The 21619-nt window shown below is 44.9% G+C and overlaps 1 protein-coding gene across 8 annotated transcripts in view; it reads right to left on the bottom strand.

Annotated features, from left to right (window-relative positions):
* Window positions 1-4077: 4077 nt before the first annotated feature.
* Window positions 4078-21619, bottom strand: part of LOC135896516 (mucin-19-like) — a 379214-nt gene continuing 361672 nt past the window's right edge. For 7 of the 8 annotated variants that reach the window (XR_011515084.1, XR_010562723.1, XR_010562721.1 and 4 more), the window contains one exon: window positions 4078-12122. The gene's annotated coding sequence lies outside the window, so the exon portion shown is untranslated. Of the gene's footprint in view, window positions 12123-18224; window positions 18343-21619 lie in introns of all 8 variants that reach the window. The other variant, XR_011515081.1, reaches the window with a different exon arrangement.

Raw genomic sequence — 21619 nt, 5'->3', positions numbered from 1 at the left:
GCCGAAGGCGTTCTTGCGTTGACTTTCAATCGTAAGTGTGTTCGTAAAGGTACGTAATCAAGAGTGCAGCTGTTGCGCTTGAGATGGAACAGCGCAACGTCTCGCAATACAAGTCAGGAACACGTGGATGTACGTGATGCGCATGCTGAAAGAAGTGTCGTAACTGTTATGGCTCGAAGTGGCAGACAGTAAGCAACGTATTGTTTATGAGTTTCAATACTTCATAAGAGAGTGTGCATATGTAGCTTATTTGCAGTTCTGAGGCCTTCCATCGCATAACTGGTCATCAAGCGACCACGTGAGGCACAATATTTACAAAAAAGAGAGTTTAGAAAGTATGTAGTGCGTATGTGTGTGTGTTTTATACGTAGTATTGACACGTGTGAAGCAAGCACAATAACTGACGTACGTATCCAGGTACAGTTAAGAACAAACAGATAAAGTGAACGTCCACCTAAGCTGCGCCTCTTCAAGCTCGTGAAAATGTTAATTCAGAATCCTTTCTGGGTACTCATCGCACTGGATGCAATAAACTCCATCACATTTTGTCAATCTGGAAGGCGCCGTGGCACCCAGCGAAGTTTTCTCTGAGTTACGTTTTTTCATTTGTGTTCTTTCAGCACATATTAGGTTGAAACAGCAGTCGCAAGACCGAAACGAACAACCTCAGAGTGTGAACCTCAGAGTGTGAACCTCAGAGTGAACCTCAGAGAAGCGGGCAGCTTCTTATTAAAAATGTAGTTTGCGGCACTGAAAGTTAAAAAGTTATCAATGCTAATATGACGTAGGTAACAGTTTATAAACTTAGACGTAAAATACCACGGGGGGTGCCGCCATATTTAATGTTTGACGGCAGGAGCGATTTAAAGCTTTCACCGTGCTATACGCTTATCGCAAACTCAATCCCGTTTCATTTCCTTCTAGTTAACTATTCATCCGTCTTGTATGATGGAACACGGTTTAGCGTGTGATACCCTGACGATGGAAAGGCCATGCCAATTCCCTAGCCTAGGCTCCTCTTTGAGAACTTGTTAGAGCTATGGTTCAATTCTTTATTGATTACGTAGCGCCATTCTCGGCTGTCATCTAAGAAACAAGATAAAACATATCCCGTGCTTTATTCATTATTGGCGATCATGCTAGGCATCCCGCTAGCATTATTTGTCTGCGGTAGCACCTGAGCCGCTTATGTCATAGTGATGTCGCTAGCTTTTCTGCAAATGTGGCTCACTAAAATGAAAGCTTTCAGTATGCATTTATTGCAATGTTTTATTCCTTTTTATCTAATTGTATTCTGTGTGAAAGAAAAGTGGACCTTAAGCCGTATTTAAAAAAAATATAGGCAAATAAATATAAACGTAGCTATGCGACATTATGATTTATTTTATAGCGTCAGAACGGTTTGGTGCCTGTAGGTTAAAACACAGCAAGAATATTCCTTGAGAAAAAAAAAGTTTATAATAGATGGTGTGCCTGATTAAACTATGCAATCCGCAATGCATCATAAGGGGCGCTGCTGGTATGACTCGTTAACGCAAATATTCTTATCATTCTTTATGGAGCTCCGTAGGGTTGTAGACGAAATCTCCACAGAAGTGAAAATTTTGCCGCAAGTTAGCAATATTTCAGTCTACTGTAATAAGCAAAGTGATAAGTAATTAGCAGAGTGACGTCAACGCAATTTCGAGAGCTTTTCCTGCGAAATTTGCTTATGGAAGAGACAAGGCCCGATGGCTGGCTGATTTCAGACAGGCAGCTTGCCGCTCCCCTGACTGAAGTTGTCAGGAAGATGCTGCTGTTTCTCTGTTGAGTTTATGGTTCCTTTTGCACACATTTCGTTGAGATGCGATTTGAACGTCGCGCGCGTGATTTCTGCAAGGGATTCTGCGCTTCACGAGCATCCTGCTCAGCCTAAGTCCTGAGGTACGTCTTCGAAATGGTCTAGCGAGCGAGAGAAAATGTCTTCAGCGGAGGCAATAGCGCCTTCGAAATTTCCCCGCAGTTCGTATTTTCCGCATGTCATTCGGAGCCTACGACGCAACGCCGAATGCGAAGCTGAGCGTGCACAGTTTCCGTCTTCCCGAAGACTTCGCGTCCTGACTCCGTTCTTTCAGTGCGTGCTTTGAGTGCGTGCTACGTACAGTTGTTGTAATCGACTCGTGTCGAAACACAGACACCGGAACATACGTTAGAGCGTCAGTGGTCACCGCCAAATCTTCCGAAGCACACACACGGAACCCGGATGAGGTGAACTGAAATTGCGTAACCTCCCAGCGCTGCCAACCAGTTAAATAACTTAAACGTGCGATGCAGCAAAAAAATGCCCGAGTGTCGCGCCACACAAAGCGACTAGCGTAGGGTTTCGAGACACGCACGCGGAAAATGCTCGTCCGCAGTTTCTGTAGATGGACGAATAAGTTATGACCAAGGCAATGCATCCCGCGTGTTCGAGATTCACAGCGTGCCCAGAGTGGCTACCGCGCGCTAGACCGCTTCCAGGGTATACTTTTTTTTCCCTCCAACACCGGCCCAGCGGCTCACCAAGTGATCACCTAGCAGAGACACAAAGACTGTGCATATTTGCGCCACCTTACGGGCATTACCGGTGTCCTGCCGAGAAAAAAAAATATGGTTTTACTCTTGAGATACTCTTTAAAAATGTTGTGTACAGCATAATTAAAAAACTTAGCTCCAGCGTAAATCAAGCCCAACTTGAGCCCCTGAGTCGACAGAAAGATTAAACTTGAGGATTCATTGATCTTTGGACACAATGACATAAACTGTGCTAAAAAAAAAAACCATTCCAAGCATTTTGTTGTGCCGTCCTGTGCACAGCACGAGGTGATTACGGGTCAGTCAAGACCAAATTTGGTTTCCTTTGTCAGTACAGAAAGCAAGAAAGGGGTGGCCGACGTCAGCGATCCTTGGTGAACCGGTGGGAAGAGCACAGCTTGATGTAAATTTCACCGCGCAAATGCTCTTTGTGGCATCATCAACTCTCATGTCAATTATGAGGCGAAATACGGCCTGGTTCTCTTTCATTGAATCACGACCGCGTGCTTCGCTCACAGTGAAGTTGTCTGCTCCTTTGTGCCTCCCTTTCGCTTGGCCAAGTTGGTATCTCTTAGATGGTGACATCCCAGTGGGGATGTCCCAGTCGAAGAAGTAAACACGAAACTTACCCCAACAAGATACATTTCCCGTCATTTTTCGGGGCATTCTCTCTCGTTGTCTTACAAGTGGCAGGCCAAAATTATTTGCCATAAAACGTAAAACAAAGGCAAGCTAACTGCTGCAGATCCCCCTTCGAAAGCTTATATTCTTGCATCTTCTTTCCGAAAATTTCTGCTGTCATTGTTACATGCGTTTATTCATTTTGTTTTTTCAAGAAAACGTAAGCGCCTAACCTCCGCACCACCGTACCAGTACAACGCATGCCTGTTCCACTTTCATTTGCATGAAATGAAGGCACGCGAGGCACCGGGGCAAGCAGCGACCGTTTCCCACCACGCTCGGTAGGCGGCGGCACTAGACCCACCTCCGGCGAAGGCGAGCTCTTGCGAGTGCTTCACCGCGGCCCATACGTCCATTTGTCTTCATGAGGGCGCTCGGCGCAAGTCGCCGCTTAATAGCAACGATACCGATCGGACAGAAGAAACGAGTGTTACAATGCACAACCGGTGGCATGCCTACAAAACGCGTCGTTTTGTCTTTCTTTGCGGCCTGCGGGGAGCTAGCGACAGATGGCGCTATCGACCTGCCCTAGTTTAAAATTCGGAGCGCGAGAAGAGAAGAAAGAAAGCCCAATAGTCGGAGTACTAACCTTTCCCGAACCCGCCGTGGTTGCTCAGTGGCTATGGTGTTGGGCTGCTGAGCACGAGGTCGCGGGATCGAATCCCGGCCACGGCGGCCGCATTTCGATGGGGGCGAAATGCGAAAACACCCGTGTGCTTAGATTTAGGTGCACGTTTAAGAACCCCAGGTGGTCAAAATTTCCGGAGTCCTCCACTACGGCGTGCCTCATAATCAGAAAGTGGTTTTGGCACGTAAAACCCCAAATATTATTATTATTATTAACCTTTCCCGACTTGGCGTCTGTGGGAACGCCTATAAAGCGCCAGCTCGGCCGAAGATTTCGGGCGTGGTTGGTGCTTTTGGATTGCCTCGTCTTTCCGTTCTTGTTTTATCTTGCTGCGCGCTTAAGAGGTGTGCGCGTGTGTGTGTCTGCCAGATTTGTGAACGGTGGTGCGGAGGCGTGCACCGCAAATGTTGAAACGTGCCGGTATTGAAACAGGCGGTGCCCGATACCTGAGAAGAATATTGCGATTTCTTGAGCATTCTTTTTTTTTCTTTTACTTCTTCTTTAGGACTCCAGGCATTAAATTTTCCCAGAAGTTGAAATGACACGCTCAAACAAAAGTCATTTTCACGGCTTTGTTTTACAGACCTTTAGTTTTACCATTGCTGTTTCTAGACCTGTTATTTTGTCGGTGAGCATAACGTTCGTTTCGGGAAAAAAAGGACACTAATTAAACTTAGCTGACAGATGTCATTAAACCGGCAATCCCAACTTTCGTTTCGAGGGATGAAAAAAAAAAAGAAGTAAGAAAATTAAAAAAAAGAATGGAATGACTTTACGCTTAGAAAGAAAAAGCATGGCTTCTGTGGTTATATACGCGGTAAAAAAGACGTAGACAATAGGCGTTATATTACCAAATTCAGAGTTGTCATGCGCAGTTCATTACTCTACATCTATTTTTAAGCAGCTCCTCCTTGGCAACAGTGATGACTGTTCTTCTTATAGACAAAAGTATGGCCGTCAACCAGATAATTAAAAACAGTAGTGTACCACGAAGGCCAGAGGAAAATGAAGAAGCACTATGTGCAATATTTTTTTTTAACTCTGACCTCAAGTGGAGTAACTGGCGGAAGCGTCAATGTGCATACATTTCCTCCCACGTTCGGTGGGTATTATTTTGTTCTCGAGGCTTACGAGGATCTTTAATGCGCGTCAAAGCGTTAATGAGTCACTTCAATTATGCGACTCAAGCTCGACGCCTATCTAATTAAACAAGCGAGGTCCTGTACTTGCCTCATGTATCTAAAGAAAGAAAAGATAAATGAGGGTGTCGACATTTCCATTCCAAAGAACCACCTTCATTACTTGGAACTGAAGCGAAAGGTTGAGAGAACAATTTCGTGAACAGCAATGAGAACATTGCGATGCTTCAGCATCTCCTTTATTTATTTCCAAGTGGAGTTTCAGCATCAGAAGTTAGTCCGTCTTATATACGTTTTTTTTTTCGTTGCACTGACTATACCATTCTTTGAAAAAGACTCCTTCTTGCTGCATCGCTTCAAGGTACCGACCATTCCAAAAGCGATGTATCTGCTGTTTCGAGTTCAAATACACGGCCGATGCAGATTTCACAGGGCCTTCATGGCGAGAAAGTAACGGCTTACTAAAACGTTATATCATTACTTTTGACATCGCATCCGCCTCGCCGATACTTTCCGAGATGTTGAACGTAAAAATCCCGCATAAAATTGAAATATTCTGTCGCACAAAAGTGAAATTCCTGCCGGCATAATACGAATGAATATAAACCAGACGAAAAATAAAAAAAACTGTCTTCTTGCCCCGCGTCTGCGCCTTCTGCACTGCGTCTGCTAGCCTCTAGATGCAGACGATCGCTACGATCGCCAAATCGCACAAATATAAACGAAATCACGTCTTGTTTCTCGCCGTTACGTTAGAAATGCTACGCTCCTTTTAATAGTCGACCGGCCGTAAAGCGACGAAAAGCCGTTGCGATAAGGGCGTCGTCATGAAGTATCTGCCGCTGAAGCAGGCAGCCATGAAAGCACCAAATCGAATGGTTCTGATTTTTCACCACGCGTCACGCTCTTCGACAGGCGCTTGTAATCCCTAAGCGAGGCCATAATGGCCACACAAAGGAAGCTTGGACAAAGATTGAGACGGAAGGAAAACGCGTCTCTTTGGCTGCAATACACAATACTCGTTTCTTCGATAGAGTCTTCGGGCCTGTAAGCTGCCCAATGTGAGTGGCAAAAGAAAAAGCAGAAGAAAAGGAATGCGATACCCTAAAACGTGAAAGTTAGCAAACAAACAAAAAAAGAACCAGTAAAAGCGAGCGGTAGAAGAAACGAGCGTAAGCTAAATAAACGGCTTTTCCATTTCCCGATAAGAGCCGTAATATCGTCCTGCAGGACAAACATGAATGTAGTAAATACGTTCGCTCCATAAAATACTGGGAGAGGTGGGAAAACACTGCGCTTCGAAATAGGGCGCCTCAAGGCCGTGCTAATTTTACCGGCGCTCCCTTTCAAGACGGCCACCGCCTTTGTTCGTTTCGCTAGCAGGAAAGGGTCTTGTTTCTTTATGAATGTACAAGAAAAAAAAGTTCTTTCTGTAAATTGTAGGCTTTAGCGCACCGGAACAAACAATTTGTATGTGTGTACCACGCGAAAAAGAATACGTGACTTTGGCGTCTTCGAACACATTTCTTAACAGAAACTAGAAAAAGCAGCTAGTGGATGAAGTACGTCGTAAGTTGGCGAGCACAGAAACAGACATCGCACTAACTGCCTTTTTTTTTCTTCCTTCTTTTCAATGAAGAGAAGCAAAAAGAAAAGGCAAGACGAAGTGTCGTAACGGTTGAGTGTCCAGCTCGGAATCGGGACACAGGTAATTTCATCGTAAAGCGCTTTATCTTGTTTCGCCCGAGGGTGACGACTTATATGGCTTCGTCTTTTTTTCCTTTCTGATAACTCGGTTGGGCTTATCGCCATTGCCTCGCGCATAATGTAACTGCCGGAGCCGGATAACGTGATATCGACCATTCGTTTACATATTTATTCTGTTTGTTTTTCGTTTTTCCGTAGGGAAGGAGGCACAGTCGTGGGTTGCGAAGTTCGTCAGCCTGACCCACCCCCGCGACTCCACCCCACCGCTCCCGGAACCAGCTTGATTAGGTTTGGCGTTCACAGAAATTAAGTTACTAGCTACGATTCCGGAACGATGTTTTGAGGTAGAAGCGTTAAGGCATCACTGCCGACGACTCTGCGGGCGATCGCTCGAGTGTAATGCGACGTAGTTAACGAGAAAAAAAAATTATCGCCAGGCTTATGAAGAATAATAATAAAATGAGGGGGGAAAATAGCAGGGAAGTTTGAAAGTTTGAAGATACGCGAAGGCATTCGAGTCCATAGCTGGCCGAACACCCTTTCCTTTGTGACGTGCTTAAACTGAGTCGCATGACTGCATATACTACGCTAAACGAGCCTCGTTTCCTTTTTCTTTTTTTCTTTTTTATTCACGCTGATTTTTTTCGTATCCTTGGCGCTTTCTTTGTTTTTTTCTTTGAATCGTCTGAGTGCGTCGCGACAATTGAGGAGAAACCCGTTTCGACTCCGTCTACCCTCCACCCTCCTTTTTTTATGTTGCTCAGTCATCACCACGAGAGCGAGCCACCAGCGGTGTCCGCAATGAATAGCGTTGCAAACGTTGTTCTTAATGACCCTCGACGCTCACTGGAAAATTATCGCTCCGTCCTCCAACTGCATCTGTTTCGCTTCCCGTCTCTTGGTTCCAAGATAGGAACAAGATCCAGTTACTCCTCGTTTGTTCTCTTCCCGCTTCTTGTTCCAGTTCGATTTCCTTTGTTTCGTTTTCCCCCGACAGTTGGCGCTTTATGGCCGTCCGCGCACGTTCTCCACGTTTATCCATTTATTCACGGCACGTCTTCTTTAGCACCAGCCGCTGAAAAACTTCGCGCCGCCTGAACACAGATAAGAACTTTTAATTTCGCGGAACTGAGATTAGAGCGCGAGTTTTCGAGGAGATATCGGTCTAATGAGTTGCCAAGAAACCAGTCCGGGGTAGCTTTTTATCGCAGCCTGCACCCGCCTGCTTATCAAATTCCACGGCGCACTTTAGAGCTTCCGCAGCAGTGTTATCGACTTTTTTTAACGTGCGACTTGGTAATGTTTCTTGGTTACCATGGAAATCGATGGGAGAGAAACAATGAGAGAAAAAAAAAACAAATGAAAGCGAGGAGACGTCAGACCGGGCGCCAACAGTCGAAAGTTTGACGACATACAAATTTTGACGTACAATTTTTGGACGTCGACTTTTACGTACTGCTTTTTTTTTACGACAAGCGGCATGCAAAGGTGCCCCGCAAAGAGCCATTGACGCTCTTTACAGTGAGCATGACACGTCCGAACGACTAGAGGCGACTCGTGCTCGTCGAATGTCATACCCACGCTCTATTATGCATGATATGTATATACTCGCAACATTCTGTTATGTTCCTAGTATATAGTAAAGGATCTTTTTCTCTAAAGCAAGCGTAAATGATTTAATAATTTCAGTTTGCTCCTTTATATATTTTTCTCGGGCGACGTTTCGTTGTTTGTTTCTATTACGGTTTCGGAATAGCGGACTCTTCAGTAGCCAAACTTCCCGTTTTGTTGCAGTCAATTACCAACAAGTGTTGCCGGCATGGATACTACGTATTTCAGTGATACAATTATTGTTTAACGCCTGCTGTACTATACACACGTGAGTGGAATTACGACGTCAAATTAAAAGTTTCTGGCATAATGTCGGGCTGTGCCGAGGTGCGCAACCATTTTACGGAGCAGTTGGCAGTTAGGCCTAACAAAAAAAAAAAACGTAGATATGATAGTAAAGTTTGATTAGAGCTTTTCAATTTGTGTCAAGATATAGTCACAGGCGAAAGGGAGGCACGGAGAGAAAAACGAACAATCTTCACAGGAGCTGTGATACGCATTTGACATCAGCACCAGAGCATCAGAGCTCACGCTTCGACAGCAAAACATGACGTTCACTCGGGAATTTCTCATTCTTCGCGGCATTTCTTCGTATATAGGCCACCTGGCCTTCGCTTTGAAAAAAAGAAAAGAAAAGATCGGGGGGCTTGCACTATGTAGTTACAACGACATTGAAAATACCCTAAGTTCTTGCTGAGTCACTACAGTTCCGTGGGGACCCCGTGTAGGTGTGTGGCTTTGCTTGCGTTTCCATGCGTATAATTCTGCTTGCGAGTACAAAAATGGCGGTGCCCGGAACTATCGGATAACTTGTCGTGCCGTCCTCTGCAGTCAAGTGTGTACGTGTTGTGGTGCATGAGGTACACGTTGTAACTCATACGTTGGTGCATAGGCGTCTCGATATCGTGTCTAGTGCAAAGCGCACCTTCGCCGGAAGGTGTGCTAACCGGAAATGGGCATTCGTTTGTTAAAACCGCAATTTTTTTACTTTACGTGACGAATTAACTTTCTTATTGAGCACACGGTTGTTTTCGTCCTCGAGGAAGACTCGGCGCCGAGACGTCCTTTCGCAACACTTATTAGTTGCCGTACCACTACGACAACAAATTATTAATCCTTTAGATCCGACAAATATTTCGGGGATTCTTTTTTATAACAATTATTTTGTAGTTTAGCATCTTAAACCTTCTTTTTTCTTCCTTCAGTGGTCATGAAATTTAATTACCACTTATATTTTCACTACCTAAATTTAGACTCATTTCGTAGTACGCGATATGCGTGAATACTGTGTTTCGATATAGCGAAGTTTGTTCTGCTTCAGGAGCCAGTAGCATTACTGAGATGTTCAGCGAAACACATTACCTTCAGTTCTGGTACGGTAAGAAGCATTGGATTAGTTCGTTAAGTTTCTCACATAATCGAAGTTCGGTTTGTTAAGAGCGAGGTCTTGGCCGCCCTAGAAAGAGCACACCGTTATGCCTAAAGAAATGCGAGCTATTTGCATACAAATGCTCGCCAACTTGAAGATCCGTAAGTACGGAATAGTGTACGTAAGTACATAGGTAAGTACGTAAGCACGTAAGTACAGTCAACTCAGTTGCAGAAACAGGAAGTGCTTTTCTAAACTTTTGAAACATTTAGTCTTGTCGTCATTTCATCATCATCGTAAGTACGCAAGTACGTAAGCAAGCACGTAAGTATAGTCAACTCAGTTGCAGAAACAGGAAGCGCTTTCCTCAACAACTTTTGAAACATTTAGTCGTGTCGTCATCTCAAGTCAGCTTCAACAAATGTGCAAAAGACAAGTCAACAAACTTGAACTCTGTTCGGCGAGATGTAGTTTCATCTAAACAATGGGACGCGAAGAGATATCAAAAGAACTTGTTTACATTCCCTAGGACTTCCAATAAGTGTTAAGGCATTCACGGAATAATTATTAAGCTCATCAAGATATTAACCACGTGGCAGCAGTCATCATTACATGTAAAAAAGCAAACGAGTTCATTTACTGTAATGTAAATCACATCGAGTCCTCATCTATATGCTCATTTCATCCGAACAAGAGACAGAGTGAGAAGATGGGCTTGTTGTATGTTCATCTACTCGTTAATCACATCGACGGAATCGCGCAGTAGCGGGCGATCGGCTCGAGATTTATTTACGGAACGTACTGAAACCCACGAAAACTGTTTTTTCAATGTGTCGATTGAGTTTCAAAGCGTTGAGTCAGTTTGAACAGACGTTATTGCTGCGAGTGCTTGGAAAATGTGATAATCTGCCCATCTTCGAAAATTAGCAAACGCTTTGGCTCCTGTATATTGTTGTCGAATGAAACATTAGCTACTTCAAGTTTTCCTGAGCTTGTTGAGTGATATTGGGCAAAATGTTGTAGTGTGCCGGTGTAACACACGTACAAAAGAATTCCACACTGCGCACTTACGTGATAAGCCCGCAGCGCAAAGCTTTACGCGAGCTTCAGAGTAAAAATCGTGCAATCCGAACGAAACGTTCTGTCGGATAAGGCTAATCACAGTCTAGATGATTTTGATGCGGTTCCAAATATCAGAGACGGAGAAAGTATCTATGTTCAGCATTGAGAATTTTCATCGGTGAGTGATAATAGCGCCGAGAAACGGCAAGTTGTACTGCCGTACGCAGACATATACAAAAATAGAAGTCAATCGGCTTACTATTCTCTCGCGTCTGTTTTTTCTTTAATTTTAATTTCTTCCTTGCTTCTTGCATATATCAAAATTTAGGTTGTTTACGGGTCGCTTCTGAAACATTTTCTCGACTAGGGAGGAATCATTGTTTGAAACGCGCGAAATTTGACTGCATGCATGGGGCATTTCCCACAAAGGCCAAGATGGATGCGTCCCGTATCATTACCCTATGTGGTTACATAGGTTTATTGGGGAAAAACAGATTTTCCTATATTAACCCATATGATCACATAGAATTATGCACATTGGGCGTCTGGAGTATGCGCTTTTCTTTCTTTTTTACTTTTATGAATGGCGAATTCTTTGCGTTACATCTGCCACGTGTTCTGGTAAATGAACCTCCGTCAAAATTGGTCGTGTTGTACCGTCTGGAAAACATGCGAAACAAGACACTCAAATCATTACTCTTATCTCTACCTGCAGCAACGCATGCCAGCTCAATGGACGCGTTACGCAGTACCAGCATAGGTAATTTGCACGCTATCTTCCAAGACGTAGCTTCCACTTGACTTACAAGATTTCACTTTGTGACGAAAAGTCGAAGAGAAAAGAACGATATAGATAAAAAAACAATTCACGAAATGTGAAGAAGCGTGACCTTGTGTGTTGCCATGGGGACGGACGCAGCGAAATCCGACAGTTCAGCGGCCTAATATATGTATAAGCGTGCCCCTCCAACCCCCGTCACAAGCTCAAAACATGGCCCCTGCTGTATTTGAAAACCGCAAGCAGTTCTCACTTCATAACGCCGCTCCGTCTCTTTTTTTTTATCGTGTGTGTGTGTGTGTACGGTTTTCGCGAGGAGCGATTCATTAACCTAACATGAGAAAATGCACTCGCTCCATTCCTGGCTTCACTGCGATGTGTGCAGCTTCTGACGTAGTCGCTGACGTCATCGTCGTCTTCGCAGAAGACAGTTGTCGTCACTCTGTCGATTGGCCGCGATGCGAGCGCCGTTGACTGTGGGCCTGCACGAGATGCACTGGTGACGTCACGTGGCGTCGCCGTCGTCTCCTATTGGTGGAAGCCTGGACACCGAGCTACTCAGCCAATCAGGGCGCCCGCGTCGCTTCACCGGTCCTGCGAAACAAAGAGCAAGAACGAGGGCACAAGACTCAATTGGGGCTCGCGATTTGAGAGGGAAGCGAAACACGATATGATGCGTACACTTGTGATATACCCATGCACCACATCCAGCGCATCAAACATGTTAGTATGGTCATATTTTTTATGTATTACGGTTGTTTCGCATTGCTTTACAATTATTTGAGATTTATTTAGTAAGGCTTCGATTTTGTTTCTGCTGTTTCAACAGAATGATTTCATTTTGATTTGATTTTTGATCCAGGAATTTTCACGACCCCGAAAATCACGTGATACCGGGACCGACGGCTCATGCAAAGAGCCGTTACAGGCTTACTTACTGCACTTATGTATTTCAACATGCCACAGTCACAGAGTGCTATCGCAGGAGTAGGAGTTACAAGATGCAACGAAAAATATCCATGGTTTGTGGTGTATGAAGTTCAGCAGTCGATACAGATCGGAAATTACCAGGCAAAGGGTTTCAGTGTTTTGGTAGTGCTGATAAAACAACCTTACTTAAACATCTCACTGCGTGATGAAGAGGATGTAGATTCGACGCATCATAGTGTCTATTGTATGTAGGTCTGGCGGGGGTGGTGTAGTTGGTGATTAAAGGAAATCGTGCAAAGCTAGTCAGAGCATTAAAAATATTTGGAAGAATCGACATGGTGGCGACTATATAGAGGGTGCACGTTCAATATTGGAAAGATTTAATTTAATATTCATAATTATGTTAACCTTTCTCCGGCCGTCTGTAGCAAGGTGGGTATAACAACGTCAACTAATACAAAAAGCGTTTCCAGGTTGATTTCTCTCTCTTCCTTAGGAGAAGTAAGGCGAACCGAATGCATGACAAGTGACAGCAAACAGTTACGGTACATCATCCTAAATGGGCAGCAGCTGGATGGAAGAAGTGAGTGACATACACAAGCACAACACATAGCTGAGAAGGCTTGCCTCTTCCCTCTTGTTTGCCTCCTCTTAGTGCTTTTCTGACATCTTAATGAACCAGACAACCCAAGTAAGCACCCATAGTTATAGACATTCAACGCTAGAGCAGAAATAGACAAGAGAAAATTTACAGTGACATCGAAGACCGGGGTCTGTTTAAGAATAACTACCTTTGGTTCATTTGCATATATTTTTTGATGACTCCCTGTACTCCCTGATGTGTGTGTTTGAAATAGCAAGGTGTTCCCGACGTTGAGGGGTCACGCAGACACCTCGCTGTATAGTTGCTGTCAGATAGTAATGCTACATGTCAACGCCACCTATGCAATTAGTCAAGAAGCTAGAATCGCGCGAACAGAAGCGCTGTGAAATGCTTTCTTTGAAATAAAAAGAAGATATGTCTCCATTGCTGCCCGACCATTCATTCATGTCGTCGCACTTCTCAAGTGCACACGACTGTTTCGCAGCGAAGCTGGTAGCCTCTAGTTGGTCGGAACTTTTCGTGTTCCTCAGCAAAAAGAAAGAAAGAAAGAAAGAAAGAAAGAAAGAAAGAAAGAAAGAAAGAAAGAAAGAAAGAAAGAAAGAAAGAAAGAAAGAAAGAAAGAAAGAAAGAAAGAAAGAAAGAAAGAAAGAAAGGAAATTGAACCGAGAAACAGTACATATCTCCTTTGGAATCAGCCATACAACACACAGCTCAGTATTCATTTCAGTTAAGAAAAAGCATAGAACAAGCGTGAAAACCGCAGGATAGAGGATAAGGCACCTGTGAACAATGCGAGGCACGTTCCATCTCCTCGCGTGTATTTCCCGGTAAAGATTACGGTTGCTGTTCTGGTGGGAAAGGGGCAACCGCAGCACACGAATCAGTGAGTGTCGTCACCAAACTTCATATACAAACCTGCCCAGCAACTCGTTCAATTCGTTGCAAGACCACTATGGGTAGACCACGCAAAGTTAAGACTCCCGAAGAGCAGCGTGAATACGATGAACGTCGAAGAGTGGAAAATCATAATGCCACAACAACGGTGTGGTGCTATGACTAGGCAGAACAATAAACCATTTCATATCCTCACCGGCGGCATTTGAGTGGTTTTCTAACAGCTTAGGTGCCCTTCCACTTTCGCGGGGTCGGGATGACGAGTCAGTTTTTATTCGCAATTTTCGCCTTTCGAATGTTGTTTTCAACAAGTCCGTATCTGTGCACATCAACCACACCATTCCTGGCCCGTCCCTTATTGTGGTTACTTGGAATGTTTTCGAGCATCATCACGATCCTCATCATCACTCCCACCGTAGCGCTTGCTAACATAGTTTCATGTCTTTAGACTGTATGGTATGGTATGAAGAACTTTATTTGGTCCTGAAGGTCAACCATAGGTTGACGCGGGCCGCTCCCACGTTGGGACTGTCAGGCCGAGCCCTTCAGCCACATCGCGGGCCTTCTAGACTGCCCGCAATTGGTCAGAGAGTGATTCGCTGTGTAGCATTTGCCGCCACCATTCTTGTTCCTTGTACTTGAAGTTTCTTTTTCTTTTATTTGATGCTGTGCTAATTTGTTCCGTCTATATGGAAAAATTATCTGCGGCCCGTTTACCAATGATAAGGGGCCGACTTCAAGAAGCTTCATGTCCCGAAGCGCTGTCTGACATAGATCAAGTGCCTTTACAATAATGTGTCCAACTCGACTATAGGCTAGCATCTGTGCTTATGAGCGGTTCTCTGAGAAATTTTTTTCTGTGGATACGATTCCAATTTTTTTAAGGATTTCAGTTTAATTCAGTAACTAATTGGCGTACCTTCATAATGGGATATGCAGGAGTTGGTTCCAGAAGATAAAGCAGTATGCGGACTTTCCGTACATAAATGTATAGTACTTTAATAGCAGCAAGCACAAAAATACGAACTTTGAGTTATCGGAAGTTTATATTGTTAAGCTAACAAATATTAACTACGTATTGCCAATTGAATAAGAAATATATTAGGTATTAGGCAGCCCATAAGATACGTTACATAATGGCAGCACTCGAGATCCCAAATATTGCAATAACGAATACAATGTGCAGAAATGCACATCAAATATTAGCTTTCCAGCAGGGAAGAAACTATGTTTCAAGGCACGTAGTACAGCCAAATTTACATCTGAAGTCAGGTTATTCCAAAAACACAATGCTGAGAAGTATGCAACATGCTGTCCTTAATTAGTTCGCGTGATCGGAAAGATAAAATTGTCATCCAAGTAAAGGTGCTTGTGCTATCGCACGGTGCCCTAACAATTAGCCTCGAAGTTACGTAGTAAAGACAGGGACATTCTTTTTCTCTCATACTACACAGATAACTGCAAATTTTATTTTTAAAAAGGATAAAGTGTAGGCTTTACAGTTACTGGTGTTAAGGAGCGGCCACGAACCCTTTGCACGAAAGCTATGTCAAACCACGCCATGTGGTCAGCAATACCACGGCGCGAAATAGAGCGGTCAACGGTCCCTTCAGAAAGTTGAAATTTATTGCCGCTATATACTTGTACCTCCAAAGATGTGAGGTCAGTGTTCTAGTTTTATCGAATTAGCCCGTTCTCACTTTCGCCGCCTTGCACTCGCCCCCGTGACGTAAGAGGGCGACAAAGTCAAGTTCACGGCCTGAAAGGACTGCAATCAAATAATGGAAGCGCTACTCCGAAACTCGTTGCAGATACTAGGATCCCTCGATTCCTCCACGAATATTATCAATCCCAACCTCAGAGTATCACCCCTAGGTTGCGAAGCACCCCGTATATTTACGTAATGAACACGGCGTGTGCGGGTCTCATCACTCGATCCACAGGGCTTTAAAGCCGTGTAGCGTGACCTTGTGAAGCACAATGCGCTTCTCGTTTCGTGCTTTACGATCCACGACGAAGACCAGCTCGGCTGTGAAAGCTTTTCTGTAGCTGAGAATTCTTCTCACGCGTAGCTGGCGCAAGAAAAGAAGACACACTGTGAGCGCACACGGCCTCTTTATGGTACTGATTGAAGCCGTTGTGGGCGCTGTCTTTCTTAAACTTAGGGGGGAAAAAGTTGTTGCGCAAGAAACAGACAAGCGCGAGACAGCATCCAGACTGACATCGGCGCGTGTTCGTGTCGATGCCCCCTCGTGGCCTTGTCTGTTTATTGCGCTGTATCTTCTTTTCCCATAAGCATTACGAACCAGCTCGCCAAGCTAGTTTATTGAGTTACTTAAGCTTTCGTCGTTAACACAAGCGTTTTCGCCTCTCCGCCTTGATAGCCTCGCTGACCTGCCATGAAGTCCACGACCCAAAGAAACGATGAGTGTGTCGCATAGACTGCCATATTAAACTCATATACATGGATTTCACTGTGCTGTTGGAGAGGGGTGTGCGAACATTCGAGATTTTCAAACAACGAATCGAATAGTGCCCTGTTTGATTCGGTCTTCGAATAGAATAGTCACTATGCGTAAATGCGAATGCTATTTGAATAATTTTCGAACACTTCAAAACGCCAACTGCGCCCCAAATAAACACAAAATTGGTTCAAAAGTCCGGTAAATTTTCACTCCCGGGGTCATAGTATATAGACATAAAACACGATAACTTGCGTAGTGGAGTAGGCTACGTCACTTAGGTAGCCATACTCCACCGCCTGTACAGCGATCATTCGCACTCCCTGAGCAACTCTGTGCATGCGAAGATACTGCTTTACTGAAGTACTAAAGCGCCAAACAGACGACACAAGAATAGACACGGACGAGCGCTTCCGTGTCTCTTCTTGTGTCGTCTGTTCGGCGCTTTAGTACTTCAGTAACGTGCACCAACTAGCCCAGCAAAAAGTTCTGCTGGAAGATACTACTTGTTTGCCCCTAATGTTCCATTTCTGCTTTTATTAAACAATGCTTCGTGACTTACTATGTAATGGCAAAAGCTTGCCAACTTCAAGAATACTAGGATGTGAGCATAGTTTTACACTAACTGTGATAAGGGCTGTTCGTTATTCGAAAACTACGCGACGTTCGATTCCATTCTCTTCTGGCACTACTCGATTCGTATTGGTCTCTGTCTAAACAATCGCTATTCGCGCGCCCCTACTGCAGCAGATAAGCGGGACTATGCAGATAAGCCGCACCTTTTCGTCGAGGTAGCTGTGCTACAATATGGCGACCTAAATGTTGTAAGTGCATACCTTTATAGGAAATACCACGTCCGCCATGGCAACTGAGCTATTTAGGCGACAACTGCGCAGCAAGGAGAGAAGAAAAGGCGTTTACGAAACGCTGCGCTAGTGAAATTCGAGATTTCTTCGGCTCGCAGTGAATCAGATATGAAGGAATATATTTAGCTGTCGTGGGCAGATTCCAATACGATAAGCTATAAAGCCCTCTTAGAAAATGCGACCGGATGTTCGGATGGAGCAGTCAAGCGGACGTCAGTTACAGAAATCTGAGGAGACGCAAATCGGACCACCTGTCTGGCACACAATAGAAGCAAAGAGGCTAATGCGGCTTTGACAAGCGAATTCTATCGAACACTCTGTGACAGTCTCGAATGAAAATGTCAAAGGCAATAACTGACAAGACACAATCTCGAAGCTTTCGCTGAGCGGACGACGGTACTGCCTGTCGTCCTCCTACATGGTTTGATCAAGAATTAAGGCATGCAGGATATTTCTGTTATTTTTTTTCTTTTCTTTTTCTTGATCTGCAGATACAACATTGCCATTGTTTCAGGTTCCTATCATCATTTTCTATGCCATTCGCTTGAGGCTCGATGAAAAATAATGTTCCAATCATAGAAAAGAGGGCCGATGGCCATCGGTTATCTGATCGTGATGAAAAAAGATTTAGTCAGTTTAGAATTATTGCGTAATTTGAATTCAAAGACCTCAAATCCACCTTATTTTACCTTAACCCACTTTAATTCGCCTTCGCTCAATTTACATCATCTTAATTTACTTTACTGCGCTTTAAGTCAACTTACTCAACCTTAAGAAACCTTACTTTACCTTGTTCGCATTACTTGACTGTAATTCCCCTAATTCATCTTCATACACTTCAATTCACAATATTTGGCCATAATCACTACTAATTAACTTTTCTATACAATTTACCATCTTCAGTATTACTACTGACGTCATACAAGACTGACGACGTCACCTCGTCCCCATTTGTTTGCGTCCATCCGCCATCGAAATCAGCCGGCCGGTAACCGAACCCACAGCCTCGCTCTCGACAGCAATCGCCATTGCCACTGAGTCACCGCGGCAGTTCTGACCTGCGTGATACCACGTGCGTTGTTCAGCCACCGTCAAACATTTGCGAGGTGTGGGTTCCCTCGAGAGAGATAAATTTCAGCCCAGTTTCAGCATGCCGCCAATAAAAACGGTACAGTGCTATGTGTTGGTCGCGCACACGAGTACAAGCAGCAAATATGAAGTCGAGGCCCGCCTGCCTCCGGGTTGAGTAAATAGCCCTTTTTTTTCTGAAATCCCGCGTAGTTTTGTGAATCCGACTACGCTCTCCACAGGCAGCAACATGGAACATAGCCAAAGCTCCCGTTTCAACGTTCGAAGGCGAACTGCCCAGTCATGCAAAGCATGCGCATTCTTAAATTACGGGGTTTTACGTGCTAAAGCAACTTTCTGATCGTGAGGCACACCGTAGTGGAGGACTCCGGAAATTTCGACCACCTGGGGTTCTTTAACGTGCACCTAAACCTAAGTACACGGGTGTTTTCGCATTTCGCCCCCCATCGAAATGCGGCCTCCGCGGCCGAGATTCGATCCCGCGACCTCGTGCTCAATAGCCCTAACACCACAGCCACTGAGCAACCCCGGCGGGTATAAAACATGCGCATTAGCATAGCACTGACACTTTCGTGGCGAAGGTAAGCGATGGCTGGCGACAGCGCTAATGAGTAGCGTGTGTCTTTAATTACGCACCGCCTTCTAGTGTGCCTTAAATAGACTGAATGACAGGCCATTTACGGAAGCGAAGATCTTGGGAGCCTGGCCTCACAGCTCATTGGCCCAGAAAGCAGTTCGAGCGCTTTTTCTCTACCTGAGGGCAACAGACTTGAGTGCCCGACTGTAGACATCCTACACCTAAGTTCTCTCTCTCCCTCTTTCAGTCCTCATTCCCCTCCCCACGTGTAGGGTAGCAAGCTGGACTCAGTCTGGTTAACCTCCCTGCCTTTCCGTCTTCCCTTCTCTCTCTCTCTCTCTCTCTCTCTCCTTCTAGCGTATAGGCTATCCGTTCAGGCTCCTCTGTTACAACGTGGAAAGTGTCTGCCCTAGGAGGGGTGCCCGTAGAGCACCGTCACGTGACACATTAGTGCTTGGGCCTCGCCACCTGCTTAGTTTTGGCGCCTTCGTGCTGTCACCGACACGAGGAGCGAAGTTCATTCCCGCCGCTCCGAACGAGCCGTGCCAGAGCGCTAACGGTAATGCGTGAGGAGATTACAGGATAATTATGAAGGCGAAAAAAAAAAAAACCCACCCTGGTTGTGGCAGTCGCGAATGTTTCGGACACGGGAAAGCACTGTACTGTGTGGCAAGCTTCATTGAAAGCTTCGAGGTCAAGGACACATTGTCGCCGAGTGTATAGTGGAAGGCGTGCATGTCCTTGTACATATACTGGACTCACTGTAGCCCTTATTGCTGTTGCTGTATCAGGCAGATTCTAATGCCAACTGGCGTTTTCTCTCGCCTCGTGGTGCCCAGCTACGACCCTTGGATTTTCTGAAGCGATAGCTTTTGACAAGCCAAGCTGAAGCACTCAGCCTCCCAATTAAGCCCAAAATTACACTTTAGCGATGCCAGAAGTGATTTTCCTAACCTAGAAGAAGAGCTGGTAGAGAGCTTTAGCGCAACGTAGACGTTGCTGGCACTGACGTATGCCGGAATCATGGGATACGTTGCTGCGAGCAGCAACACTTCGGGCCACACGCAGTGTTTAAGCACATTGGGCCGAACTATTGGTGTGCAGTGAGTGGAAACACTGGGCTTATCCGCTGGAATGAACAGGTCCACAAAGGCGCATTCCTAACGAAGTCATCTTCGTTTTTTTTATTACATTTGCTTTCTTTCTATTTGTGAAGTTACGAGCAGTGCAAACCAACAGCGCGATTTCTCGAACTAGCAGTAAAAAAAAAAAAAAAAGAAGACGAGAAGGTCGTTTCAAGTCAGGAGACCAAATTTTAGGCAAGTCCATGTGCTAGCCATCACTCCCACGCCGGTCGAAGCGCCATACATGTTCGCACGTATGTAACAGCGCCCGCATGCACTACCGAGCTATTCTACTGCAGCAACCAAAGCGACATATATAGACAGAAAGTAAGATCTACTGATACTTAGATTTATTGATTGCTTGATAGATAGATAGATAGATAGATAGATAGATAGATAGATAGATAGATAGATAGATAGATAGATAGATAGATAGATAGATAGATAGATAGATAGATAGATAGATAGATAGATAGATAGATAGATAGATAGATAGATAGATAGATAGATAGATAGATAGATAGATAGATAGATAGATAGATAGATAGATAGATAGATAGATAGATAGATAGATAGATAGATAGATAGATAGATAGATAGATAGATAGATAGATAGATAGATAGATAGATAGATAGATAGATAGATAGATAGATAGATAGATAGATAGCACCTCATAGCGTATAGCCTTGGTGAAAAGGAGAGTGCAAATGGCAGTCATGCCTCTCTACTTGGCGCAAATGGCTTCGCACGTTCCTCACGCACATCTATTTCCCAAAAGGAGCCGCAAAGGAGGTCAGTCACGTAGGAGAATCACAAAGGCCGTCAATACTAGGCCGCCACCCCGCATGTAAAACGCGTTATTGTTTCGAGAAGAGGGTGCCAGGCGGAGATATAGCGTCCAGGTCAGTGCGACGGCGGGCACGTGCAGATTGCGTTTCTCCGCTGCTTCGTCGTGTGCAGAGCGAATCGATTCCCATCGAGCACTTTCCGAGGGGGGGATTCGATGCCGGAAGTGTTCTGTGCTGAAAAGCCCGCGGCGCCTGATGGATTGGCGGTGGCCGCATAAGTGATTGAATCGGAAGTGGGAAAAACAGCGGCTGTCCCACATGTGCGCGATGCGAAAGGAACCGGTTACCCGACGCATATAGAGCGAAAGATGCGTCTGCTCGGCGGAAGGCGTGTGCTCTGTCACTCTTAAGTCCAAGTTTGGAAAATGTTTTATTCAGCACGAAATATAAGGCTTATACGCAGGTACAGGGAGAGCCTATACTCATGTTCGTCGGTGGCCGGAGTTTTTATGGGCCCCTCTAACTCTGTAATGGCGTGCGTGATATTGGCACCCGAGCCTTTGCCAAATTTATCGCGGCGTTGTGGTGACCTTTATCTTTTTCAGTGAAAAGGGAGAACGACTTAGTACGGTATCGCATTCAGAGGCTGTGGAGTTTCGCGTCAGAAGCGAGTTAGCTTGTAGAATTATGGACTGTGGTCTGTGTGAATTCCTAAAACGCGCTCCACCCTCTCCCCTCCCCCTCCCCCCGCCCCCC

This window comes from Dermacentor albipictus, chromosome 6, assembly GCF_038994185.2.
Source record: "Dermacentor albipictus isolate Rhodes 1998 colony chromosome 6, USDA_Dalb.pri_finalv2, whole genome shotgun sequence".
Classification (NCBI taxonomy): domain Eukaryota; kingdom Metazoa; phylum Arthropoda; class Arachnida; order Ixodida; family Ixodidae; genus Dermacentor; species Dermacentor albipictus.
Note: the sequence above shows the minus strand (reverse complement) of the source record. Positions and strands in the feature narration are given on the sequence as shown.